The 26,819-nt window shown below is 39.5% G+C and overlaps 1 protein-coding gene across 12 annotated transcripts in view; it reads right to left on the minus strand.

Moving 5' to 3' along the window:
• The window catches only part of TBC1D5 (TBC1 domain family member 5), a 545,542-nt gene that overhangs the window by 30,486 nt on the left and 488,237 nt on the right, over nucleotides 1–26,819 (minus strand). The window contains exon 19 of one of the 12 annotated variants that reach the window (XR_006585524.1): nucleotides 14,482–14,605. The exons of the other annotated variants lie outside the window; for them this stretch is intronic. The gene's annotated coding sequence lies outside the window, so the exon portion shown is untranslated. The remainder of the gene's footprint in view (nucleotides 1–14,481; nucleotides 14,606–26,819) is intronic. 12 annotated transcript variants of the gene reach the window in all.

Raw genomic sequence — 26,819 nt, forward strand, 5'->3', positions numbered from 1 at the left:
AAGTAAATATCAACACAAATGGAATCTACAATGTAGAAAATGACAACTTTCATTCATTTAAACCTTTTTTGTTTCCCAAAGGAAAGCCCACCAAAAAGCCCACGGATGGGATAAGAGGAGGATTCTCTTTGGAACAGGCTGAGGGGCCCAAGAACCTTCTCCATCTGGAAGTTTGAAAGCCAGTGTATTTACCCTCTAGAGTTTTCTTAATCTTAAAACATTCCTGAACCCTTCAACTTTCTCAGACTGTAGAAACAGAAATGGAGTCATTTGGAGGCAAAGGGTGGCTTGTCACTTATTCTTCACTCTATTATATAATTACAGAGAAAAGAAACAGCCAAGAATCAAGCTTCTAAAATTGTGGGAATCAACTTTATACTTCTATCTTAGCTTCTTAAGCTTCATTCTGCTCCCAACTAACGTGCTTTAAACACGGACAGCCTTAGTCATTTGTTTTCAGTAAACTGGTCCTCTGTAATCCAAAACAAATGCTTGGCTAATTGCCTTGAGGTTTTATGGAAACAAGCAGTTAGTGTAATTTTTATGTGTAAATAAGACACTGAAGAGAAACCCTTACGATATTTTCTCTGGCATTGTATGTTCTGCCTTCCAGTATAGGACGGAGTGTGGTGGATGAGGCTGGAATTCTGGCAGACACACCTGGGTTCAAATCGTGTTTTTGCCAGTCACTAGCTGTATAGTATTGGGTAAGTTCTTTAATTTCTTGTTCCCCTCACCTCCACTGGCAGAACTGGTGGGAGAATGAAATGAGAACACTGGGAGAGTGTCTGGAACAAAGCAGGTACTCAATAAAGGCAATTATTCTTTCTTTAAAAAATTTTGTTGACAGGTCAAAACAGTGAAAGGGAATTTAAGTACAGGGTTTTATGACCTAGTGCTGGCAAACACTGGTTCATAGTTTTAAAACTTTAGGCGGCTTGGCACAGAAAGACTTAGTATAGGCTGAAGAGCCCATCACCGTCTTATTGGATGGCAATATTGACAGGTGAGGGAAGAAACTGATGGAGCTTTACGAAATAGGGCCACACCTAGGCTACTGTGTGCAACACATCACCAACCGTACGTGGTGGCCCCACAGGGAAGGACCAGAGAATGAAGGCCACTCCACCTAAAGAGAAAAACAGCTAGTATCTAACCCTCTTATAGCAATTACAATTTGCCAGCCACTGAGCTTTACATGCATGAACTCATGTTAATTCTCAAAACAAAACCTTGAGGTAGATTCTCTCATTATCTCCTGCATGAAACATGGTCTCCTCCTCTGTAAGCCACATTTTCTGGAAGTGTGTGCCAAGGTGTAGACAGCTATTTGAGAACCTAAGTCACATGACCCTCACTCTCATTTCTTCCCTGTGTACACGTCCCTTCTTAGGCTTCGTTACTACGGTTCTTCCAATGAATAACCTCACACTCAGTTTCCTTTAAGAGAGATTCAACAATTACAATGTTAAGTCCTGACCCCAAATTACTTACTAAATCGTTTTCCTTCAAACATACTGAGGTACGATTGGTTGTGTTCTGTTTTCATTGTTGTTTTGACGGTCTCTGAAGACATGTTTTGTTTTGTTTTTAATTTGCTTTTTAAAAAGCAGAATTTCCACCATCCTTCATCCCCAAATAGCTGATGTATCATTATACTTCTACTCAAATATTATACAGTGATTTAAACTGGTTAATAATATGTGGATCTTATGTGTCAGTTTTGTACAATGATGCCGTATCTTTCTGTTATTTCTTGGTTAATAGGATAAGCTTGTGTAGTTTATTATTTATTCACTTATTCATTGATGTAGTCAGCAACATATTCGTTTGTACTGTTAGGAAATACAAGAATGAATGAAGACAGGGGTTCACACCTCTACAGGTTCAGAGGGAGGCAAGGAAGGAATCAGGCGAGTTCTGTAGAAGATAGGGAAGATGAGGCTTCACAACTCCGCTGGGAGGACATGACTTCCAAGTCAGAGGTCGAAACGAAAGCAGAGTTTCCGGAAGAGGCGGCAATTTGGTGGGTCTTAAGGAAGAAGACTTTGGTGGGACCTGGCTCAGAAGAAATGATGAAGAAAGGTGTTTTAGGAGCCAGGGACCCAGTAAACAAAAGAATGGGGTCAGAAGTGTGGGACCTGGGCAAAGAACCCGGCCACTGAGTTGAGCCCGAGTGTGGAGAATAGCAGGAGCTGAGGGTCGGCAGAACAGCACCCTTCATCTCCCGTTCATCTCTATTATATTTTGACTTCAGACAACGATGTTTTATTTCAAGGGCCGCGGTCTGACGTGCAGACTGCTGTGGCAACTGCCTGACACGCATCATGTGCATGACGATGAGAACAGGCTGCAGCAGGGTCGCTGCCCATGGACTAGTTAAAACCACAGAGCCCCTGGTTTGGGAGAAAAGTGGGGCAGCACGAGCACTGGCGTGGAGTTCTCTTGGCTTCCAAGAGGGCGCCCTCGGATAGAAAGAGAAGCAGGCAAGAGAACCGACACCAACTGCAGGCTGCGGGAACAGGCTAAATATAGCAACCAGAAGCCAGGAAAGACGCCCAGGCTTTCTGGAGCAGATGGGTGAACAAGAAGTGGGAAGTGAAGGAAGCGGAAAGTCTCGAGGAGAAAAAGTGGGAAGGCCGCGGATGTTCTGAGGAAGCTGTGGTGTACACAAGGGCAAAATACACACACGGTGTGGAGCAAATCCAAGCCAGAGCATATGGTATCAGCAGAGGAAGCCACCACCAGGAAAAACGGAAGAAGAGCACAAAGGAGACTTCTGAGGAGTCTAAAAATAAGTGGCACGGGTGTGGAAGGCGACACCGCTGTGTCGGAGCGGGCTGGAATACGCTCACGGACCCTGGGACCTGCACACACGGTGCCTGCGTCCCCATCTCTGTGACCCTGACCGTACAGCAAAGCTCTCTGCCCCTCACTTTCCTGTCTGTAAAATTGGGATCACGATAACTCCTACGTCAGATGATTGTTGGAGGACTGAATTACGGGACACTTTCCAGATGGAGTGCTTTGTGTGGTACGGGCCACATGGTCAACGCCCACTCAGTGTCCATCTTGTTGTCTCTAGATTATTTATAGAATTCTAGGAAGTTGTTCCAAGGAATCATCGGCACGTGCAAAAGCATAACTCCCAGGATATTCACCATACGTATTCCACACACATCCTAAATGTCTAACGACAAGTGACTTAGGTAACTTGTGGTACATTCATAAATGGAGGATTACACAACTTTTTGAAATGTTCTCATAGGAAAACATTTAACGATAACATCATATACTAGGGGAAAACAAGTTACAAAGTAGTAGGAAAAGAATGATTTTGGAAAAAACAAAAAAAAAAAAAGGAAAGAAAGACATTCACCAAAGGGTTTATATTGGTTATTCTCCAAATGGTGAGATTATAAATCATTTTTCCCTCTTCTTTTTGCTTATTTTTTCTGGATTTTCCACAATGAAATCATATCATATTTTTTGTAATAATAAAATTACTATTCAAATAACATAATGGAAAGGAAAAAAAGAAAAGAAAATTTAAAACTCAAATAACTCAAGTATTTCAAAATTCAAATAACATAATGGAGAGGAAAAAAGAAAAAAAAAGTTCTCCTTGATTACCAAGGAGAAAAAGATGTTAATATTTTTAAATTACCAAAATTTATTCCAAATCAAACTCTAAACAACACTATAGTCTAAACAAACCTATACTCTAAATAACACTAGGGGCGCTTAGGTGGCTCAGTTGGTTAAGACTTGAATTTAGCTCAGGTGATCTCACGGTTTGAGTCCTCCATCAGGCTCGACACTGAAAATGCGGAGCCTGCTTAGGATTCTTTCTCTCCCCTCTCTCTCCCCCTCTCCCGCTCAAGGTCGTGCTCTCTCAAAATAAACATAAAAATAACTAAATAAATAACGCTAAACACTAAGAATAACTTACATAAAATAACTTGTAAAAAAGTAAACGACGATATTTTGTACAGTGTGCAAACCCTGAGCATACTTTCAGGGTAAAAGGCTTCTTTCTGTGCACCTAACGTGGAAACATCAGTGGTTGCATGTTGTGCTTTACGGATTGCCTAGAAAGAATGAGATTCTTGCAGATACTTTAAAAACTAAACATAGTAAGCAAATTCCCCAGTAAATAAAACAGTTCCTGTTTTCAGACAGTATGTACACAAACATGTTAAATACGAATGGGAAGATCTTTAGAAATTTTGGACTGAAATTCAAAGCTTACAGTTTTACATTTTAAGGTAACAAATCATATTTCAGTGCTGAACTTGCCTTTAAAGATCATTTCTTTTGGCCCCTTCATTTTACAAACAAACTTCAACATGGCTAGGTAGCTAGCCAGTAGCAAAACTTACACTGGAAGGCTTCCTTGTTTCCCAGGCTCCGATGCAGGGCTATGTCCCACCACTGAGATGCACACTGTCTGCCGACACCAGAGATGTCCTCATGGGAAAGTTTTTTGTTTTTTTTGTTTTTGTTTTTAACAATCACAAAGACCTCTCTCTACCCATGTTCTAATGGTGATGTTCCTTCTTGCCTGTTATAGTCTAGAAAAAAAAGGCACTAAAACCTAAACTCCACATTATTTTACATGACTTCATACTATTAAGAACCACTGCACTGAAGAATACTGCCTCTGGGTTAGATGGCAGACTAGGAAGCACCAGGAAATCTGTCTCCCCACCTAGACAACAATTCCACTGGCAGAACCTTCATCATGTAACTATTTTAGAAAGCTGGAGTCCACTGAAGACTAACTACTTTCAGGGGAAAGTTTGAGGGTAAAGTGAAGTCAGTTTTGGTCCATTTCAGCTCTGAGGACAATAGCAGCTACCCACCCCCCACCCCTAGCCCTGTAGCAGGCAGCTTTGTAATGGTTCCCCGAGCAGCTTGCATGCAACTTGTGAGAGCCAAAATAGGCAAAAAGGACCCTGTCCTCCAAACATCAAGGATTTTGCTCTGATTGCTAATTCTTTTTATTTTATTTTATTTTTTAAATAGGCTTCACTCCCAGTGCTGAGCCTAATGCAGGGCTTGAACTCACGACCCTGAGGATTGAGACCTGAGCTGAGATCAAGAGTCAGATGCTTAACCAAATGAGCCACCCAGGCATCCTTGCTGATTGCTAATTCTGATCACAGTCTACAAAGAGTAGAGTGGTCACTACTGTTGCATCCACTCTCCCTGCTCATGTCCAGTGGATTTAAAGAGCCTGCATTCTATCCTCCACTTCATTTTTCTCTTCTTCCCCTCTGGGAAGCCAGCTATTAAAGACTAGAACATTCAAAAGCAATTACATATATGAGGGAAATAAGAAAGTGACTGCATATGCCCAGGGAAAGGCACAGGTTCAGAAAAGACCTAAGAGGACCAGAAGTTCACATCTCAGGCTGATCCTTGGTACAGAGACTGCCTACAAACAAACATACAAAATACCACAATAACAGAAAACAAACAGTAAACCTTGCGAAAGGGGAAGAATGATTTCCAGAGTGACCGCATTATTAGATTACAATATCCAGTTTTCGACAACAACAACAACAAAAACACAAAGCACACAGACAAACAGGAAACTATGACCCATTCCAAAGAAAAACATAAATCAACAGAAAATGCCCCTGAAAAAGACCTGATAGCAGATCTACTGGACAAAGACTTTTAAAAAGCCATCTTAAAGATGCCCAAAGAACTAAAGGAAGAAGGGGGAGAACATCAAGGAAATGATAGATGATCAAAACAGAAACATCAGTAAAGAGATAAAAATCCTAAGAAGAAACCAAAAAAGAAATCCTGGTGCTGAAAAGTAACTGAAATGAAAAATCCACCAGAGGGATTCAAAGGTAAATTTGGGTAGGCAGAGAAAAAAAGGAGTCAACAAGTTACTGAATCGAAAGAAAAGAAAGGCAAGATTGAAGAAAAGTCAATAGAGCTTAAGGGACATTTGAGACAGCATCAAGTGGGCCAATATGCACATGAGGGGAGTCCCAGAAAAAAGAGAGAGAAAGGGATAGAGAGGTTATTTAGAGAAGTAATGGCTGATAATGGCCCAATTTTGATGAAAGACATGCATATAAACATTCAAGAAAGTTAACAAATCCAAGTAAAATGCACTGAAAGCCCCACACACAGTGAGAATATTATATATGAATTAAAGGTTCAATACAGCAAGAAGATAAAATAATTATAAACATTTACAACACACCTAATAACAAAACAGCAAAATTTATGAAGCAAAACATGACAGAATTGAAGGGAGAAAAAGACATTCCTACAATAATAGCTAAAGACACTTCAATACTCTAAAAATGGATAGAAAAACCAGACAAAAGGAAATAGAGGATTTAAACAATATAATAAACCAACCAGATTTAATAGACATTACAAACACTCTATCTATAACAACAGCATATGTATTCTTCTCAAATGTTCACAGATCTTTTCTAGGATAGACCATATGTTAGGCCACATATTAAATCTCTATAAATTTAAAAAGACAGATGCCATACCAAGTATCTTCTTTGACCACAATTCACAAATATGTAGAAATTTAACAGCAAACTTTCAAACAAGCAATGGATCCAACAAGAAATAGCAAGAGAAGTTAGAAAGTTAGAAGATACTTAGAGATAAATGAAAACAAAACTACAACATACCGAAACTTACTGGATTTAGGAAAAGCAGTGTTAAAGCTGGAAATTTACAGCTATACATGCTCACGTCACAAAACCAAGAAAGACCTCAAATCACCAACCTAATTATATAATGTAAGGAACCACACAGAAAAAATTAAACGCAAAACTAGCAGAAGGAAGGAAATAATTAAGATTATAGCAGAGATACACAAATAGAGACTAGAAAACACTAGAGAAAAATCAATGAAACCAGAAGTTTGTTCTTCAAAAAGATCAACAAAATTGACAAATCTTTAGCTAAATAGGACTAAAAACAAAACAAAACAAACAAGCAAAAAAAAAAAAAAAACAAAAAAGGAACAACAAAAAAAAGAAGATTCAAATTACTAAAACCAGAAATGAAATTGGGAACATTAGTACTGATTCTACATAAACAAAAAGGATATAGAATACTATGAACACCTATATGCCATGAAATTGGATAAGCTACATGAAATGAACAAAGTCCTAGAGACATAAAATCTACTAATACTAACTCACAAATAAAAAAAATGTGAACAGATCTATAACTAGTAAAGAGATTGAATCAGTAATTTAAATACTCCCAACAAAGAAAAGCTCTGGACCTGATGGTTTTTCACTGGTGAATTCTAGCAACCTTTTAGAGAAAACAAATATTAATTCTTCTTAAACTTTTGAAAAGAAATTGAAGATGAGAGATCACTTTCCAACTCATTCCATGAGGCCACTTTAACCTGATACCAAAGTCAGACAAAGACACTAAAAGAAAACTACAGACCAGTGATCTCTTACGAACACTGATGTAAAATACTCAACAAAATACTGACAAACCAAATTCAGCAGTATATTAAAAGGATTACAGACCTTGAGGCCAAGTTGAGATTTATTTCTGAAATGCAAAGATGATTCAAATATGAAAACTGCTCAATGTAATAAACTACATTAACAAAATGAGGGGGGGAAATATGATCATCTGAATTGCTCAGAAAAAGTATTTAAGAAAATCCAACACATTATGGTAAAACACAAAAAAACTATCAGTAGAAGGAAACTCCCTCAACATAACAAAAACCATATATGGAAAAAACACAGACTATCATACTCGATGAAAAACTGAAAGCTTTTCCTTTAGTATCAGAGACAAAAAAAGCACAGATGTCACTTTTACAACTTTTGTGTGATAAAATACTGGAAGTTCCAGCCAGAGCAATTGTGAAGTTCAGAAAGAGACATAAAAAACATTCAAAATGGAAAAGAAATAAAATTATCTTTTTGCAGATGATATGATCTTATGTGTAGAAAACCCTAAATATTCCACAAAAAAAATCACAATTCACATAAAAGTATTAAAACTAATAAATGAATTCAGCAAAGTAGGAAGATACAAAGTCAACACATGAAAATCAGTTTGCAGTGTTTACACACTAACAACGAACAATTTGAAAAAAATTACAGAAACAATTCCATTCATAATAGCATCAAAAACAATAAATATTTAGGAAATGACTTAACCAAGAAGTGAAAAACCTGTACAATGAAAGCTTGTAGACACCGCTGAAAGAAATTAAAGAAGACATAAATAAATGTAAACATATCCAATATTCATGGACTATGTTCATGGAAGATGTAATATTCTTAAAATGTCAATGCTATCCAAGCAATCTACAGATTCAATGCAATCCCATGACATTTCTTCCCCAGAAATATAAAAACCCATTCTAAAATTCATATGGAATCTCAAGGTACCCTGAGTAGCCAAAACAATCTTGAAGAAATAAGTCAAAGATAAATACCATATCATTTCACACATATGTGTAATTTATGAAGCAGAACAAATGGGCAGAGGGAAAAAAAAGAGAGAGGCAAACCAAGAAGCAGACTTCACTATAAAGAACAAACTGATGGTTACCAGAGGGGAAGGGGGTTGAGTGAAATAGGTGATGGGGATTATGGAATGTACTTGTTGAGCTGAACACTAGGTGTTACGTGGAAGTGGTTAATCACCTTATTGTACACCTGAAACTAATTGTGCTGTATGTTAACTAACTGGAACTTAAATAAAAACTTAAAAAACTTAAAAAAAAAAAAGAGAAAGACTGGAGGAACTTCTGATTTCAAAATTTATTCTAAAGCTACCATAATCAAAACAGTGTGTTACTGGCATAAAGACAGATACATAAACCAATGGATTAGAAAAGAAAACTCTGAAATAAACCCTTGCATTTATGGTCAATTTCTGCAATGGTGTCAAGACCATTAAATAGGGGAAAGGATAGTATTTTCAACAAATGGTGCTGGGAAAACTGAACATCCATTTGCAAAAATATGAAGTTGGGCCCTTATCTAACACAATGCACAAAAACCAACTCAAAATGGATCAAAGATCTAAATGTAAGACCTAAAACTGTAAAACTCTTAGAAGAAAACATGGGACATTGGATTTGGCAATGATTTCTTAGCTATGACACCAAAGGCACAGGCAACAAGACAACAAATAGACAAACTGGATTTCATGAAAAAAATTAAAAATGTGCATTAAAAGACACAATCAATACAGTAAAAGGGCGATCCAAAGAATGAAGGAAAAAATTTGCAAATCACATATCTGATAAGGAATCCAGAATATAGATAGAACTCCTAAAACTCAGTAACAAAACAACAACCTGGATAACAAATGGGCAAAGGACTTGAATAGATACTTCTCCAAAGAAGATATACAAATGGCCCATAAACACATGAAAAGATGCAAAATATCATTAGGGAAATGCCAATCAAAACTATAATGAGACATTATCTCACACCCATGAGGATGGCTACTATCCAAATACCAGTAAATAACAAATGTTGGGGAAGATGTGGAGTAATTGGAACCCTCCTGCACGGTTGGTGGGAATGTAAAATAGTACAGCTGTTGTGAAAAAAGTATGGGGGTTCTCCCAAAAATTAAAAATAGAATTACTGAAAAATCCAGCAATTCTGGATAATTGGAAGCAGAGTCTCAAAGAGATATTTTTACACTTGTGTTCACAGCAGCATTACTCATAATAGCTAAAATGTGGAAGTAAGAAAGTGTCCACGGACTGATGGATGACCAAAATGTGGTACAGACATATAATGGAATGCCGTTCAGCCTTAAAAAGGGAGGAAAGTCTGATAGACAACACAGATGAACTTTGCGGACATTACACTAAGTGATATAAGCCAGTCACAGAAATGCAAGTACAGTATGATTGCATTTATGTGAAGTATTTGGAGTCAAAATCATGACGACATTAAGTAGAATGCTGGTTGCAAGGGGGCAGGGGTGAATGAAAGGTTACTGTTTAATGGGTACTGAGTTTCAGCTTTACTAAAAAGAGTTTATGGAATCAATGCACAACGATATGAAAGAATTTGATACACTGAACTATATACACTTAAAAATGGTTAAGGTGGTAAATTTTATGTCTATTTTATTACAGTAAAAAAGAGAATAGTGCTTCCTTATACTTTACAAAATTAAAAATTGCTTGCCTTAAAATGAGAGTAACCAGGTGAGGCATGAGCCCAAGGAGAGACGGCGGACAGGGCCACCAGGTGAAGTATAGGGAGAAACTTTTATTTTTCCATGAAAATCTTTCCTCTGCGCAACTGCAGTGCGACGTTTAGCATATTCCAAGAGCTGGCCAATTGCATATTAGATCCACATTCACTTCATTGGTTTACATGTGAAAGGCCAAATATCTTTTTGAAGTCAGGTGTTGGCAGGTTAAAATGATCACGTGCTTGTTGTGGGTGGGACATATGGGACATAGATTATGTTACCTTAAAATAGAACATGTAAGGCTCACAAAATTAAGAGAAATAAATTTCCTTTTATTCCTGTGCCTCTCCTAATTTTTATTGAGGGGGTAAAAAATCTTAGTTTCTTACCCTGTTTTATTCTTTTGCCTCCACCTGATAAGGCAGAAATGACCCATTGTTGTCATGACTAGAGCCCTTTTTTTGTACACGGAGTTAACCACATTCTCAGCTCCCTCATCTGTAAAATCAGAGATAATTATAGCACCAACCTCACAGAGTCTTAGAGGATTAAAGGAGTTAATACATGGAAAACGCTTAGAATAGAGGACACACATGGAAAATGTTCTATAACCTTCAGCCCAGCACTTTACCATCATCCACAAGGAGAACATGTTCATCATACTAGCATACATTTGCAGCTGGAGTTATCTATAGCAAATTTCATTTCTGATTTGGTACTCAATTATTCTTACTTCGACTAATTCTTCTCGGTCTGTACTATGCACAAAAATCATCTGGGGAATGCAGTCTAATTTAGTAGGTCTGGGGTGGGGCCTGAGCTTTAGCATTTCTAACGAGCTCCCAGGGGACGGCTACGGAGCTGGTCCCCAGACCACACTCTGAATGGCAAGGATGTAGAGGACCCATCTCATGCCCTCCTACTTCTGAATACAGCTTCCAGTCCCCCTAGGGATTGGAAAGGCTGTGAAACGCTTTACCACTTCTCTGCTCTAAGGCAGTTTTAACAGATGGCAGCATGGTTAGATGCATATTTGGTAACAGTCCAAAAGACCTCTTCTCAACATGGAGTGGCATGTGGTGAGAAGAGAGGCAGGGTGGCAGACAGGTTTTCAAGACAGCTTTCCAATCTCCCTCAGTCAGTTCTTTTATTTTTGTTCATCTTTTATTTGAGAGAGAGAGAGAGAGAGAGATTGGGGGGGGGGTGTGAGAGATTGGGGGAGAGTGAGAGAGAGAATCTTAGGCAGGCTCCATACTCAGCATGGAGCCCAATGTGGGGCTCAGTCTCATGATCCTGAGATCATGACCTCAGCCAACCTTAAGAGTCGGACGCCTAACCCACTGAGCCACCTAGGTGCTCCTCAGTCAGTTCTGTATAGAGTGGCGTCAGTATTCTATTTAGAGCTAATTCTTAGGCTATTAGGTATCAATTTATTCTACTGTAAACATAAGCACTTATTGTAAAATCAAATACAAGTTAATTTTGTTGGATTATGGATGCTCTCTTCTGTAACTTTTGATAAACAGAGGTTGTGTGTAAGTTTGAGGGAATAAAAAGATGCTTTTCCAATATGAATGCAATAAAAAGAATCACAAAGCAGGCCACATCTGTAATCCATGGTGTTTAAATTCATCCCTGATTTTCTGAAGATATTTTTATCATAATCCTAATAAGTAATATTTATTAAATATGTTTAGCCTTTTAGAAATGTGTTTTTATGCCTATTGCCATTTCAACATTGTGAGCTATTTTCATCTAAACTGTGCTTTTCTAGAAGTTGTTTACAAAAAATAAATAAACGGAAAAGATAAGAATGGTGCCAGAAAACAGGATCACCTACTGCAAATCCTAAAATAAACGGAATACAGTTTACAGTCCTGAAATAAACATACTGAAAGTGAAGATAAAATGTCTAACCAGGACAACCTCACACAGGTATAACCAGAGGAAGAAGAAAATCTTACTTGCAGAGTTACAAAACTTATTATTTACAAAAATCCTATAACTGCTCCTTTAAATAAATAATTACAGACATGGTATGTCTTAGGAACTTCCTGGCCTAAATGTGAAAATCCAAAAGGTATAAAAATGTTAAACAGAGTTATTAAGACAAGTGCTTATCTTTCGAACATTGTAACTGGGGGAAAAAAGGTCTCTCCTAGAAGGGGTGGTGTTCAGTAGCCTAATTCTATGGTGTCTGTGGAGAAATGTCCCCGTCTTTTGGATTTTTAGGCTACATCACCTCTTGTTGTATTTTTATAATTAGGCAACTTGACCAATCTTTTGTAAACCAGAATAGCTCTCTCCTCTACCATGCCAATTAGCACAGATGTTACTCTATTTAACAAGGGTTTTTCCCTCTCTGCTTACACGTGAGCAGACCAACTGATGAAACCAGCCACCAGCACCGGGGCCTCCAGCTGAGTTTCGCATACTATTGCTGGCTGGGCAGACCCGTCTGCGTGCTTTCGCTTGCTGTTCCTGGCATCAAGAAAGTAGGCATCTGAACAATGGCTGACCCAGAGAGAAGGGCCTTCGCCAAGGTTGTTTTTCTTATGGCAAAGCTAATTGACCCGTGTAAGGATGAAACGTGCACCCTCATACCACCGTTCTCTGGGCTGACGCCCATAATGTCCCATTCGGGACAAGCAAAAAATGGCACCCTACAGCATATCCAAGTTAAGGATCAAGCATGTTCAAGAAATACTTTGTTACAACTGGTAAAATGATACCAAGCGTTGAAACAGCTTAAGCTTAATTAACACAAACACTACCAATGCTGAGATGCCGAAAATGAAAAATGAGAGAAGGAAATAATTCTCTAAGTTCCCCGGTTTACTCTTATGTCTATCCCGCTTTCAGTAATTTACCCCTTAACTAATTTATAAAAATCTCATTTCTCACTATACATCAACAAACTGCTACTAGGTTTTTTATGCGGTTGGTGAGTATCACTGGGAAATGAGGTGACTTTTCAGGCCCTAAGAAAGGCCAGAGTAAAGCCTAATACATCTGAATTCTTGCACAGCACACAAAACCCTTAACAGTTTTCAATCATTCAAAAACACTTACTGAGTGCCAGACACGGAATCTGGCACAGAGGATACTGGGATAGAGACAAGAGAAAGTCTTATAACTGAACACTGGTAGTTCTCCGACAGTCAAAACAAAGGAAGCATTTGCAGATAACTTGGGACGCCCCTCTCCTCCACCTCAACATACCGCTTCTGTAGGTTTGGGGAGGGGCTCTGGAATCTGCAGCCTAAATTGGGCCATAGCTATCTCCTGAAAGTGCTTAAGGCTTCCAGAGGGTGGAAGGAAGGCTTTATGGGACACAACGCACTTGGGCTGAGACTGGAAGGAACTCTAGGAGTTTCGTGGTCTCGTAAATCATTTTGGTCGGCAGAGACTGGCAGAGCGAATCAACACAGACGTATGAGGCAGTGGGGTTCACCTGAGGGAATGGATGTAGCTGTGCATTCCTGAAGGGCTGAGGAGGAACTGGAGGGAGGGCTGATGACAAGGTGAACAGAGGGAGGTCATCAAGGGCCCTGTAGACTGGGCCTTAAAAATCACAGGATTTATCGTTGGGAGAAGGAGCCCCTGCAGAATTCTGGTGGGGAATCACACTCTGAGGAAGACATTCACTGGGAGTAAGCTGGTGTTATCAAGATCTTGAGATGGATGTGACCGCTCTGATGAAATGGACTTACTCTAAAATTTCTAATTAACGTAGGATTGCTAAGTTACTGAGCTGAGAACAAAAAATTAATAAAGTGTCATTTTTCTATATCCTCATTCCCCTAACCTGTGACATTCAGAAGCTGCACATCAAACCCGGAGTAAAATCAGTTCTGTGATAATGTTTGTTTTGAAAATGTGAATCTGTTTCAATGAGACCGATGAGTAGGGAACTGAGCATAATGTGAATTTCGTGTTTGCTTATGCACAGACACATCCACACAAACACTGGCTGCGGGCGAAGCTGCATGTACCCGAACCCAGACAGGCAGGAATACACAAAATGCACACATGTGCACACCTCACAAATCTGCCGGCTACTTTGGTTCACAGTGTGTGTGATGGGCTTCACCCATGTCTCAAATTCATCAGCTTCCAGATAGTCTTTCTTCTGCAATTTCATGGTAACTCAAAAACTGCAAGCTTTCTGAGGTCCGCTTCCCCAACCAAGCTTCAGGATTGTATTTATTATGGCATTTACTTATTTAATCACTTGACATGTGTAAAACCATGCTACCACTTTAGCTAGGTTCCTACCTTGTTTTATGCATCATTGATAAAGTTCTTGAATGTTGTTCCCCAATCCCGTTTCCCCAGGAGTCCAGTAGTTTTGAATCATGATTTTGCACAGCATGGTAATTTGGGGGAACATATAAATTGCCTATAACAGAAATGACTATTCTGAACATGACTGTTCATTTGAAGAGAAATACGACATGACAAAAGAATGGTTATATTTTTCTACGACTGTAAAAGCCTTAGTTGACAGATTATGGTGGCACTCCGTAGGGCTAACTAAACTCTGACTCTGCAGGGAGGAGGGTTGGTGCTCCCTGTTCATTCCTCATGTCCTCCTCCCCAAGAGGGCCCTCCTCTCAAGGGGAAGGTGACTCAGTGCAGAGCCCCAGGAGGTCTCGTGCCAAGCGCCCCACTTCTAACCTGGGGAAGGGTCTGTTCTGAGCAGGACAGGGCAGGGCAGGGCAGGGGGGTGGAGAGGACTTGGTTCCTTGAAGACACTAATGAGCTCGTCAATCACTGGTTCTGAACCCCGACATACAAATAGCCTGGGAAGTTTTCATCATTTACCATGGCCCAAGCCCCACCTTAGAGATTCTCATTCAGTACTGCTTACCACTGTTCCTGGTATTTTTTAAAGTTCTGTAAGGGATTCTAAAATGCACCTAGGAATGAGGAGTCCTTTGGACTTATTTGAGCTAATAACTTTCCTTTGTATTTGAATCAGTTTGAGTCAGAATTTCTGTTCTATTCAGCTTAAAACATCCTGAATAATGGGACACTGTCTTTGGAATGAAACGCAAGGCCCAACATTTAAACAGTCTTTAAATCTCATTAGATGATCTCAGGAATTTAAATGTCAATTCCAAGCCAAAAAAATTTAGGCCCATTCATTTATTTGAAGAAAAAAAAAAGACTTTGTGACTACTCATCCTTCACACCTAATTCTGAAGATAATCATCAAGGATACTAAAAAAGGAGTTTAGTCATAATTGAGATTGAGGGTTGGTGACTGTGACTACAGACATTGAGAAAAAAAAAAACAAAACCCAACACTCATTTATCCTGGGCAGTAAATAGGTATTAATAGTTTTATCACAGTCCAACTGGATGATATGAAAGTTTGTTGTCTAGAGATGAATTTAGGATTGCTATAAATGTTAGCATTTTCACACAGTGGTCCCTTGCTGGTTCCATTCTTGTTTTCTTCAATTTCATTTTCAAAAGTATTGCTCTTGATATTTTATGAAGTGTGTATCTTTGTGTCATAATGACTAAGAGATGCTATGTAGAGAATACAAATACGCTTCAAATCTAAAAGCCTGACTAGAATCTAGACTGAGAACATCCTGAAATTAGGCAACTTGGCAGCATTTCTCCCCGCTTATTCTAAATTACTTGGAGCATTATTTTGCACATGAGCATGAGACCTCCTTCAATTTTGGGACTGTGTGGTGGTGGGTGTATACGTGTCTGTGGGGCAGGTTAATGCCATGATTTCCAATTTGTTACACTTTCTTGTTAATGGAACTCTTGATATATCTGAGGGGGCACATGGAAGATTTCAGGTAAATGTCGCAAACTTTCATGATTCTGTTTACAGTTCTGACCTAACTTTGGGATGGTGTCCAAGAATAAAAAGGTGGTGATGATCAAGAGGTCAGAGTGATCACCTGAAAGCGACTGATCCTACAGGCGGGTCTTGAAAGGCCCTTTCAAGGTATGGTGGGAATGGGTTTATCTAACGAAATCAGACGATCTTTAGGCGTTCGCCAAAGAGGCAAAAATAAGAAAGAAAGGAAACTTTAGAGGAGAACGCTAAGAACATCAAAGGTGAAACAGTAATTGGAAAATACTACCAAGAAAGCCAGGAATCAGAGTGCAGTGAGGGGTGTATGAAGAAACGGTGGGGGAAGTGGCCCCTTTTGTCACTGTTTTTCCAGTTGAAACACTTTTATTTTCTTCTCTCTTGTTTTCAAAGGTAGCCCGTAACTTTTTAGGGTAAAGCTAATTTGTGCATGGCTTATTAAAATCATCGTACTTTGGGGCGCCTGGGTGGCGCAGTCAGTTAAGCGTCCGACTTCAGCCGGGTCACGATCTCGTGGTCCGTGAGTTCGAGCCCCGCGTCGGGCTCTGGGCTGATGGCTCAGAGCCTGGAGCCTGTTTCCGATTCTGTGTCTCCCTCTCTCTCTGCCCCTCCCCCGTTCATGCTCTGTCTCTCTCTGTCCCAAAAATAAATAAAAAACGTTGAAAAAAAAATTTAAAAAAATAAAAATAAAAAATAAAATCATCGTACTTTCAGTTACTGCTGTTAAAGTTTCCATGTACTGACTTAAGTAACTTTGGATAATATGTTCTGACAGGAAATAAGGCTATAGACAGAACTGTGCTAAGTTGGTGACGATTCTGAGGGAAGGGAGGGAGGGCTTTGCCATCATCTTAAATAAAAAGGACGTTTGGGAATTTGATTATCTTTTCAAGACATTTTCCATACTTTGGCCACAATATCATGTTAGTGCTGAGAAGGCTGTTGGTTATTGTTTTTTTCACCTATTTGAAAAAGTTGGTTGTGACCAAATGTACTTCACAAGCAGCGAAACACCCCAGACCAAGGTTAAGATTATGTGAGTCAAGTTTACTAGTCGAACCAAATATAATTTACAACAAAGTTAATCACATCATTTGTAATGACAGACATGCTTATTAAGAGGCTTAATAAAGCATGGATGGGGAACTCTCCATAATAAGTAAATGATTATACTTAGCATTTTTACAGTCAAGAGAATTAAAAAACTTTTTTTTTTTAATATTTATTTTTGAGAGAGAGAAAGAGAGACAGAGTGTGAGTGAGGGAGGGGCAGACAGAGAAGGAGACACAGAATCTGAAGCAGCCTCCGGGCTCTGAGCTGTCAGCACAGAGCCCGATGCGGGGCTCAAACTCCTATAACTGCAAGATCATGACCTAAGCTGAAGTCGGACACTTAATCGACTGAGCCACCGAGGTGCCCCAAGCGAATTTTATTTTTGTTTTTCTTTTCTCATCTTATTAGTTCTTCATATTTATGCCAACATGTTTTTCTGGTACCATCCATGTTTTTCAATTTTATCATTATTGCCATGAAACAGAAAGGTCCTGAATTTTTCCAACACTTACAGTTTCCTCTTGGGGCCTTTACTAACCTAACACACGCTTTTACTTTAATTAGGAAAACTCACTTCCTTTGGGTGCAGGCCTTGGGGAATGGACATCACTTTTGTAGAGAGAAACACACTGCCTTTCCAGGCAAACACAGCCCCCAGACTTGGGCACGCTTCTTGGTGAACAGAGCACAGGTTGGGTTTTTGCGCCCACTTGCCCCTGCAGTGGGGCTCTTGCGAGCAATGCACAAACTGCACTACTGAATGCTCTGTAACCCACCCTTTTCTCCAGGCTTCAGGCGTGAGGTTCCTGGAGCTTACCACCTGGAATACTTCCACATGTATGAACTCCTGACACCTGGGCATCTGGGCGCAGAAAACTGGGAGGGGAAAAAAATCAGGGTTCAGGGAAAGAGAGAAAGCTGAAGTAAAGGTGCTGAAGCTGCTGACCGACCCAGCAGCGCTAGCATGCGGGAAAATCTAAAAGGTGTTCTTGAGCCTTAAGGTTTCAAGGCAAGGGGAAAGCTGCCCGCCTGACCCAGCTCTCCCCCTTTGTTCAGTAGGCCTAGAATTCCTATGACAGGAGCAAGGTCATTCTTCCTGGAATTAAAGCTCATTCAGTTAAACATACAGCTTTCTGGAAAAGTTAACACAGGGGTTAAAAAGAATAAATGATGAGATGCTAGGGGCAGGAGATTTAAAAGCAGGAAGATGCCATGTAGGGGAGAGGGTTTCAGCCACTGAGGGGGAAAGAGGAGTCCAACCTCACCGTCCCCACAGTTTGGCCTCTGGCCTCAGGTGACCATCTGCATGGAAAATTCAAAGCCCTCATCTTTCCTGCCATGCACATGTGTGCTTTAGGACAAAAATTACTGTCCCCAAGGCAATGTGGCATTGAAAGATCAAATAAATGACAAGTGTCAAGAAAGGTCACTGGAAGGAAGCAAATGCTATTAATGACACATTTAATTTAGCATGATTCAAACTGACAGGTTTCTGGCCAGGGATTCTCACTATTTCTAACCGCTTCACTTGAGCTCTTCCCCACGTATTGTCTACGCCTCCTGGGCAGTGTTCAGCACCAGTACAGCCCGGCGCCTCTGCATTTTGTGGAGATGATGGAGATGAAGTCAAATGATGGAGAAGAAGGCCCAGCATGAGGGGAATAAGTGTTTCATTCGTTCCCAAAGGGCACCATCTCACTGTCCTAAAAAGGGCATTACAGTCAAGGTTCAGCACTCTGCTTCCTGTGGTTCGGCTTTCATAGGCTCCTCCGACATTTTGGTTAAAAATAAATGTACTGAAGCATAAAGATACTAAAAGCTGGTTATAAAACCTGTTTACTAAGCTAAATTAAAATGCTCACCCTATAAGCTGTTGACCACAGTGAGCTCTTTATGATGCTCCCTTTGATGCTCACATTTCTTGGAAATGGAATTAGGTATTTGGGGTAAGGCAAAAAGATGGACGCAGGAGGAAGGAACGCTCCCGCAAAGATATATGGTCCGCTTTCCCTGACCTTGAGCTGGTGCACTGCAGAAAGATTGTGAACAAGGTTCATATAACACCTAATGAGTAACTAAATGCCGTGCTTCAAATATCTGAGCTCATTTTGGCCTTAGATTATAATTCCTCAGAAGCTAGAAAAACTGCTGATGCCTAAATTCATTTTGCATGTATTCATTTCAATAGACTATTATTAAATGGGCATGCATTTTAAATGGGACTGTATTTTAATCCAGTTATCATTAGTATTATTGATTAAACAATGAGAGATTACAAATGTATATTTATTAATTGAAACAATTCTATAATTAGACATACTCTGGGTGCCAGCTTTCAATTCTACCCAGAAAGCCAACAAAGAAATCTGTTACAATCAATACTTTCCACATAATACATGTTCTTAGGAAGTATACATCACTGGCTGAAGAGAAAATCTGATAACTAGGAAAATTCTGGCCTCCTGGGAATGCTATTGCTCAGTTTCTCTCTTCTAACTACCAATCTAACTCAAGCTGCCTAAAAACCCACCAATGAAACATCACTGACACAACGGAACTGGCTCTCATCAAGGGCAAATGCTTCAGGGAAGGATCAGAGAAAATACTTTAGGGATTATTTGTCCATGTAACTGTTTTATCCTTCTACCACCTTTCCACATCGTCATGGACTTCTCTAAAGCTTCCCCGTACCAGAGACTGGTTTAGGAGTAGGCATGGGATTTCAGTCTGGCCAACCATTGGGTTGGGAGGAAAGCCTGCTGGGGAGCTTCCAAGTAGACTTTTCTAGAAGATGTTGTGTATGCTAGGGGCAGGGGGCATGGCAGGATATATACTAGGCTTATGACAGCCCTCTTGAGAACATGATGGGCATGACGTGAGGACAAAGCCTCACTGAGGATGGTAAAATGAAAGTTGGTGATGTCAATGAACAGCTGAATTATCCAATTCTAGACGTGCCTATCTCGGGACTCTTGTTATTTGAAATAATAAGCAACAAATTTCCTCATTTGAGATAATGATTTCTTTCATTTTTACAAGCAAATTGATATAATCCCAACCATTTTACATTCTGCCAGAGGCTGTGGGGGAGAAGAAAACACCCACAGCAGACATTGTTGACTGCCTACTCAATCTCCACCACCACTATCTGGTCCTAGGAAGTTGTTGGATTTTCATAAGAGAAAACAATGGTTGCATTTAATAGAAGAAGAAATGTGTTTGGGGTTCAAGTCTGATCTCTCACATGAAGCCTGTCTGGATCAAAACAACAACAACAACAACAACAACAACAACAACAAAAAACCCCATGACGGCCTATCTTCTGAATCCATATTATTTATGATCTTTACTGCTTATTTGATATTAAACCATATAATGTCTCTCATGTTGATAAGTTAAATCCTTATTTAGTTTAATTATTACTTAACTTTTGATGTGTTCCCCTCTGCCCCAATTTTACCCTAAGCACCCTCGTGGAGACTACTACTCTCTGACATTTCTTATACAGATACGTCTTAGCTTTCCATTCCTAGAACATAACCTGAAGTAGACTAGGTAACGTTCAGGTTGTCTATACTTCCAGAAGTAAACATGAGTCTACTTTCAAATTAGTTTTCGTTCATCTGACACTTCGCGTTATTCTTTTATCATAAAGAATAGATCAATGAATATTACAAAAATAATTATGTTAGTATGACCATGGCATATGTTCACACTACCAAAGGGCAATGAGGAGTCCATGCAGGGGTCACAAAGACACGGGATGAGCACCCTCAGCAGTGCCGGGAGCTCGCAGGTGGTGCATACTTTGTTACACATCCTGTTTTACGCAGGGATTTCTAGCTCAGACAATTTTGATTTCCTGTAGTTTAGAGAGGATTCTGAACCATGGATGATAACTTTAGATCTTTGGAGACTGGTATGTATGTAATTATCAAAAAGCATAGCAGAATGTCTTGCAGTTCATCAGGAACTTTAAAAAAAAATGTTTTACTTGGCTGATGTACTTAAGCATTAGAAGTTACAAATCCATTTTAGAGTTTTTCTTATGTTCAGTATTTTCCCTATTCTTGAATGTTAGCAAAGATATTCTTGGAAAATGATTTGGCAACAATTGTGGAACATGACTAACAGTGCTAAAAGAAGTAAAAAAAATTACTTAACAGTCAGATGAATGACCCAACTAAAATAGATTTCTAGAAAACTAAGTATTGGATGTCATTTACATTATCACGGAAAATTAAAAGTATCAAAATTTTCAGTTCTGTTTTCAAGACTAAAAAATGAGAGCTTGCTGGAAACCATGGTTTGAATTAGGTGGGCCCTAAAGGCTCTTTTGGGAAACAAAGCAGAGGGAAGATGGTTCATGAATAAATACTAATTCTCAAAACAACACTACTACTGATAAGCAAAGGTAAATGTTTAAAACTTCGTACTAGTTTGCTCACATTTCAGAGAGGAAGTATAATGATATCTTTCAAAAACATACGACATAAAGCTTAATTTGTTACCTCTTTAAAGATTTAGCTGAGTTCTGTATTCTATGATATGGCCAAATCAGGGGCATTAACAGTAATAAGTGCGATTTTCATTTTCATCTAAAGAAGAGAGCCAGCCTGTGGATTACAGAAAGGCTTTATATGATATATAAAAAGACAATACTGAGAAGACATAAGTTCTATGACCTAATATATGATGCTTATCCAAAATAAATCACACATACTGATTTTGAAGATCATCTCTCAATTACGTTAGAACCATTATAAGCAGCTTTCGCCACACTTAGGTTGATAGCTCCTACTAGATTATTTTGTTTTAATATCTGTTTTCAACTGCCATTTTAACCTTTTGTTAAGTGACATCAACAATTTCTTGATCCTGGGCCACTTTAAAAGATCAACGGAGTCTTGAAATCTGCAAGGTACATATAGTTTAAGGCACTGAGGAGCCAAAGCAAGACATATCTTTGCTTCCATTTCTGGCTACTTGCTTATGTGAGAAACTGATGCTGACGATGTTAACGAAAAGCAATCTTCAACTTTTCTGAAGACACGGAATGTCCCTATATTATCCCAAGCTGGGCTGAAAATGAAAGCAATATAGGCTCAAGGGATGACAGGTGTCCAGTCATAAGCTCTGGTGCCACCAGTGGCAAAGGCGGTACGTGGCTCCCGTGGGAGGACGAGTCCTAGCTATGGGCCTGAGCATTTTCCACCTGTGTACAGTTAGGCTATGATAAGCAACAGTCTCAGCATAAATCAACAAAAGTTATTTCTCACTCATACTTCACGTCTCCCAAGGCTTGGCAGGGCAAAGGAGAGGGCTGAGGAAGATCCAGTAGTGGCAATAAGCACAGGTCATTTTCATTTACAACTCCCAGGATAGAACCAGTCACGTGGCTCTGACAAGGAGGTGCGATCCTATCAAGCACCTTGGGGGGGGGAGGGTGCAGATAGTGTGACCTGGCAAAGAGCACGGACTACATTATTTCATAAAATAATAAGATAATCTATTACTTGAAAAATCAGGGGCTTTCTCTTGAAAATTCCTGCCTACTTACTTCCCACAAGTTAGAAAATATATTGAATTTTGAATAATAATTTTACATTCTGCTTTTGGTTCATAACAGGTCTATGTAAGGAGTGAGACTTACTCTAGTTCTATTTTTGTCTGACGTCTCAGTTTTAAGTTACAGTTATCACCATAAAGAAAAGTAATTAATTGGTGTTGTCGACTAATCCATATGCCACCAAACTGTGACAGAGTGCAAATGGAACGTGTCTCCATATGCCTTTTTCATTTGTTATTCCTTATTCCGCTTCTTCATAGACATGTTCTCTGTACAGGCGGATATCTCTTCTAATTTATGATGCCAATACATTCTGTTTTTGTTGTGATTCTTAGCTATTATTTTTAATCTAAGTTATATATGTAACACCTTGAAAAGTCAAATGGTTCGAGAAGGCCTGTTATGAAAAACAGTTCACACAGCCCCACCCTCCACTTCCTGCTCCAGAAGGAACCACTTTCAATTCTTTTACCCATTTTTTTTTTTTTTCTCGGTATCTCTAGTTTATATTGCCGTCTCTTGATTTTTCTGGACAGTATTTTCCACTAAGGAAGAAAATGATTTGTTTAGGTCTACTAACCAATTTTATCATGATTTTGATGAGCTCTGTAGTCAATAGGCTTTCATTATCATGTCTACATAAATTTTTGTCATGGCTCAGTTACAAGGTTTATTGTAACCTTTCTTCCTTTTTCTGACACTCTGTTTTCCTTTGGAGTTACAATTTGTCCCATGTGTGTGTTTTTAATATTTATGAATGTTTGAGAGAGAGAGCGAGTGACAGCGGGAGCCGGACAGGGGCAGAGAGAAAGGGGGACGGATGATCCGAAGCAGGCTCTGAACTGACCAGCCGTGAGCCTGATACGGGGCTCGAACTCATGAACCATGAAATCATGACCTGAGCCCAAGTCAGTCAACTGACTGAGCCACCAGGCACCACTGTCCTGTGTTTTAATGGCTTTGTTTTTATAAAGCTATTAAGTCAAACCCCAATTCACCCCTAGTTTAAATCTTTTAATTTGTTCAAATACATTAGTTGTTTCCCAAATACATCATCTTTGTGGAGAAAACTTTCTGAACCTTCTGACTTGCCCCAACCTGGGTTAGCTGCTGTTCTCTCGACCTGCTAACTAGCCGTGCTATACATCATCTTGGGATCTCCTAATATTATCATTCTGAGGAATCTTTTTGTCTTGCTCTGGACACTCTGTTTCCTTGTTCTCAGTGTATGTCCTCATTTCTGTAAGCACATCCCCCAGTGGATTCTGAGAATGGGTGCATGAGGATAAATTTTTTGAATCTTGAATATGTGAAAGTAGCTTAATTCTAATCTCACGTTTAATTAGTTTGGCTAGGTATTGGATCTAGGTTGGAAGTAATTTTCTCTCAGAACTTTAAAGGTATTCCTCCACGGCCTTGCTGGTGTTGCTGTGAGCAATTTGTAGTTATTCTAATTCCTGATCCTTTGTTGGAAATCTTTCTTTTCCCTCAACTCTCCAAGTTTGGAGGATATCTCTTTGTTCTCAGAGTTCTTTGCTCTCAGAGTTCTGAACTTCTTCAGTGATATGTCTGGCTGTGGGTTTCTTTTTACTTGTGTGGGACTTTCTATGGATTTTTTTTTTATTAACTTGTTTTATTTTTTATTTTTTAAAATTTACATCCAAATTAGCATATAGTGCAACAATGATTTCAGGAGTAGATTCCTACGTGCCCCTTACCCCGTTAGCCCATCCCCCTCCCACAACCCTTCCGGTAACCCTCAGTTTTGTTCTCCATTTATGAGTCTCTTCTGTTTTGTACTCCTCCCTGTTTTTATATTATTTTTGTTTCCCTTCCCTTATGTTCATCTGTTTTGTCTCTTAAAGTCCTCATATGAGTCTATGGATTTTTTTGATCTGAAAACTCTGGTCTTTCATTAGTGGAACATTTAATTAACTGTATTTTTTTACTATCTCCTTCATTTTCTCTGTTGTCTGGAACTTCTATTTTTCAGATTTTGAACTTCTGAGGTTGGTTCTCTAACATTTCTTCTTTTATCTCTTTCCATTTCTGTCTTGTACTCCATTTTCTTGGGAGATTTCCTCAATTTTATCAGTTCCAACTCTTCTACTGAGCCTTACATTTCAGATATCATATTTTGATTTCTAATAGCTTTTGTTGTTATCCTCTGAACATTTTCTTTCCTTCTTTTTTTTTCCTGAAGCATTCTTCTCCTGAATAAACACTTTTCTCCCAGTTGCTTTCTTCTATTTGTTTTTGCCTGTCTTTAATTGTCACATGCTCTCAAGTATCTAGTGATCGCTGGCTGTCATGCTCATGTACAGTGTGAACCAAAAGCTAAAAGAAAGCTCTGTGTTTGGGCAGGGCTGTGGAGGTTGGGTTCACTGTAAAGTGAACTGGTTGTTTACCTGGAGAACCTAAAGTCAGTAATTTGTGTGTTTTTAAAAATTTATAATTTGGGGGCACCTGGGTGGCTCAGTCAGTTAAGGATCTGACTCCTGTTGTGGCTCAGGTCATGAGCTCAGAGTCCAAGGCCGAGCCCTGGGAGGTTGAGCCCTGTGATAGGCTCCGTGCTGAGTGTGGAGCCTTTTTAAGATTCTCTCTCTCTCTCTCTCTCTCTCTCTCTCTCTTTCTCTCTGCCTGCTCACCGGAGGAGGAGGAGGAAAAGAAGAAGAAGGAGGAGGAGGAGGAGGAGGAGGAGGTGGAGAAGGAGGAAGAGAACAAGAAGAAGAAGACGGCGGCGGCAATGGCGGCTTTTTTTTCCTTTTAATTCTAGTATAGTTAACATACAGTGTTACATTGGTTTCAGGTATACAATACAGTGATTCAACAATTCCATACATCACCCAGTGCTCGTCACAAGTGTACTCTTTAACCCCTATCACCTATCTCATCCATCCCTCTGTTTCTGGAAGAGCAAGTCCCAACTTCACTCCATTTCTAGTTCCTAAGCTTCCAGAGGACTTTACAATGTAAATTGAGTTGCTTCTTGGCTTTTACCTACTGCTGACTTAGTGGTCAGCTTTCTTAGGCTGCTAAGTTAGTTAGCACTTAACATCTGCTTCACAAGTACCAAGTGTTTGTTGCTGTTATCTTTTCTCTTGATTTCTTCTTCCTTGAGGGTTTACTTTTACCGGCCCTAACTGTCCTTGGAGTGAGGCCAGGAGAGAGCAGAGCCAACTGCCTGTATTACAGCTGCCATCTTTCAGTGAGAGTTCCACTCTGCTCTTCTACCAGTTGGAGAATCGCAGTTCTTACGCGGTGAAGGGACCCCAAGAGACTGAGCAGTGAACTCCTCTCTGTGGGGAGCAAGGTGTGTTGTTTGATCTGCAGATGAGGTGGCTGAAGTACCAGGGATTTGAGTGTCTTGCCTAAAGTCATACACAGCCGTCCAGACAGACATCATACTGTTATCTAGTCTACGTATCATAATTATCCCTCAAGGGTTTTAAAGTTTTGTTGTTTTATTTTTCTTCTAATTTAAAGCTCTCTCAGCAACAGCTAGATCCTTGTCTGTAAGATCTCACACATGCCTCCTGCTCCAGTAGGCAGATGGGTTCTTCATAGTAGAATATTAAGTGCCGAACTACTTCTAAGATGTGGCTAAATGTTTTATTTTTTTGTGAAGTTGGCTGAAAAAATTTTTCAGACACAACGAGGGGAGCCTGGGTGGCTCAGTCGATTAAGCGTCTGACTTCGGCTCAGGTGATGATATCGCGGTTTGTGGGTTCGAGCCCCCTGTCAGGCTCTGTGCTGATGGCTTGGAGTCCGGAGCCTGCTTCGGATTCTGTGTCTCCCTCTCTCTCTCTGCCCCTCCCCCGCTTGTGCTCTGTCTCTGTCTCTGTCTCTCAAAATTGAATGTAAAAAAAAAAAATAAAAAAAAATCTTTTCAGATACAACTAGATTTTTAAAGTGGTTGATATGCTTTAGATATGTCCTGAACAACGTATACAAAGGACCTTCGAGAGCAGCTATCAATATGCCGTCATTTAAATGTAATTTGTATAACTTTTCAAAACAAGAGGTAAAATAATTAATTTTACTTCTCAAGAAATAAAACTGAAAAAAATCCATCTTGGTTTGTTTTATAAGTGTCTTCATCTATTTTTTGGTATAATGCTACTTGATACGTTCTAGGAAAAAAAACC

The sequence above is a fragment of the Felis catus genome, chromosome C2 (genome assembly GCF_018350175.1).
Source record: "Felis catus isolate Fca126 chromosome C2, F.catus_Fca126_mat1.0, whole genome shotgun sequence".
Lineage (NCBI taxonomy): Eukaryota > Metazoa > Chordata > Mammalia > Carnivora > Felidae > Felis > Felis catus.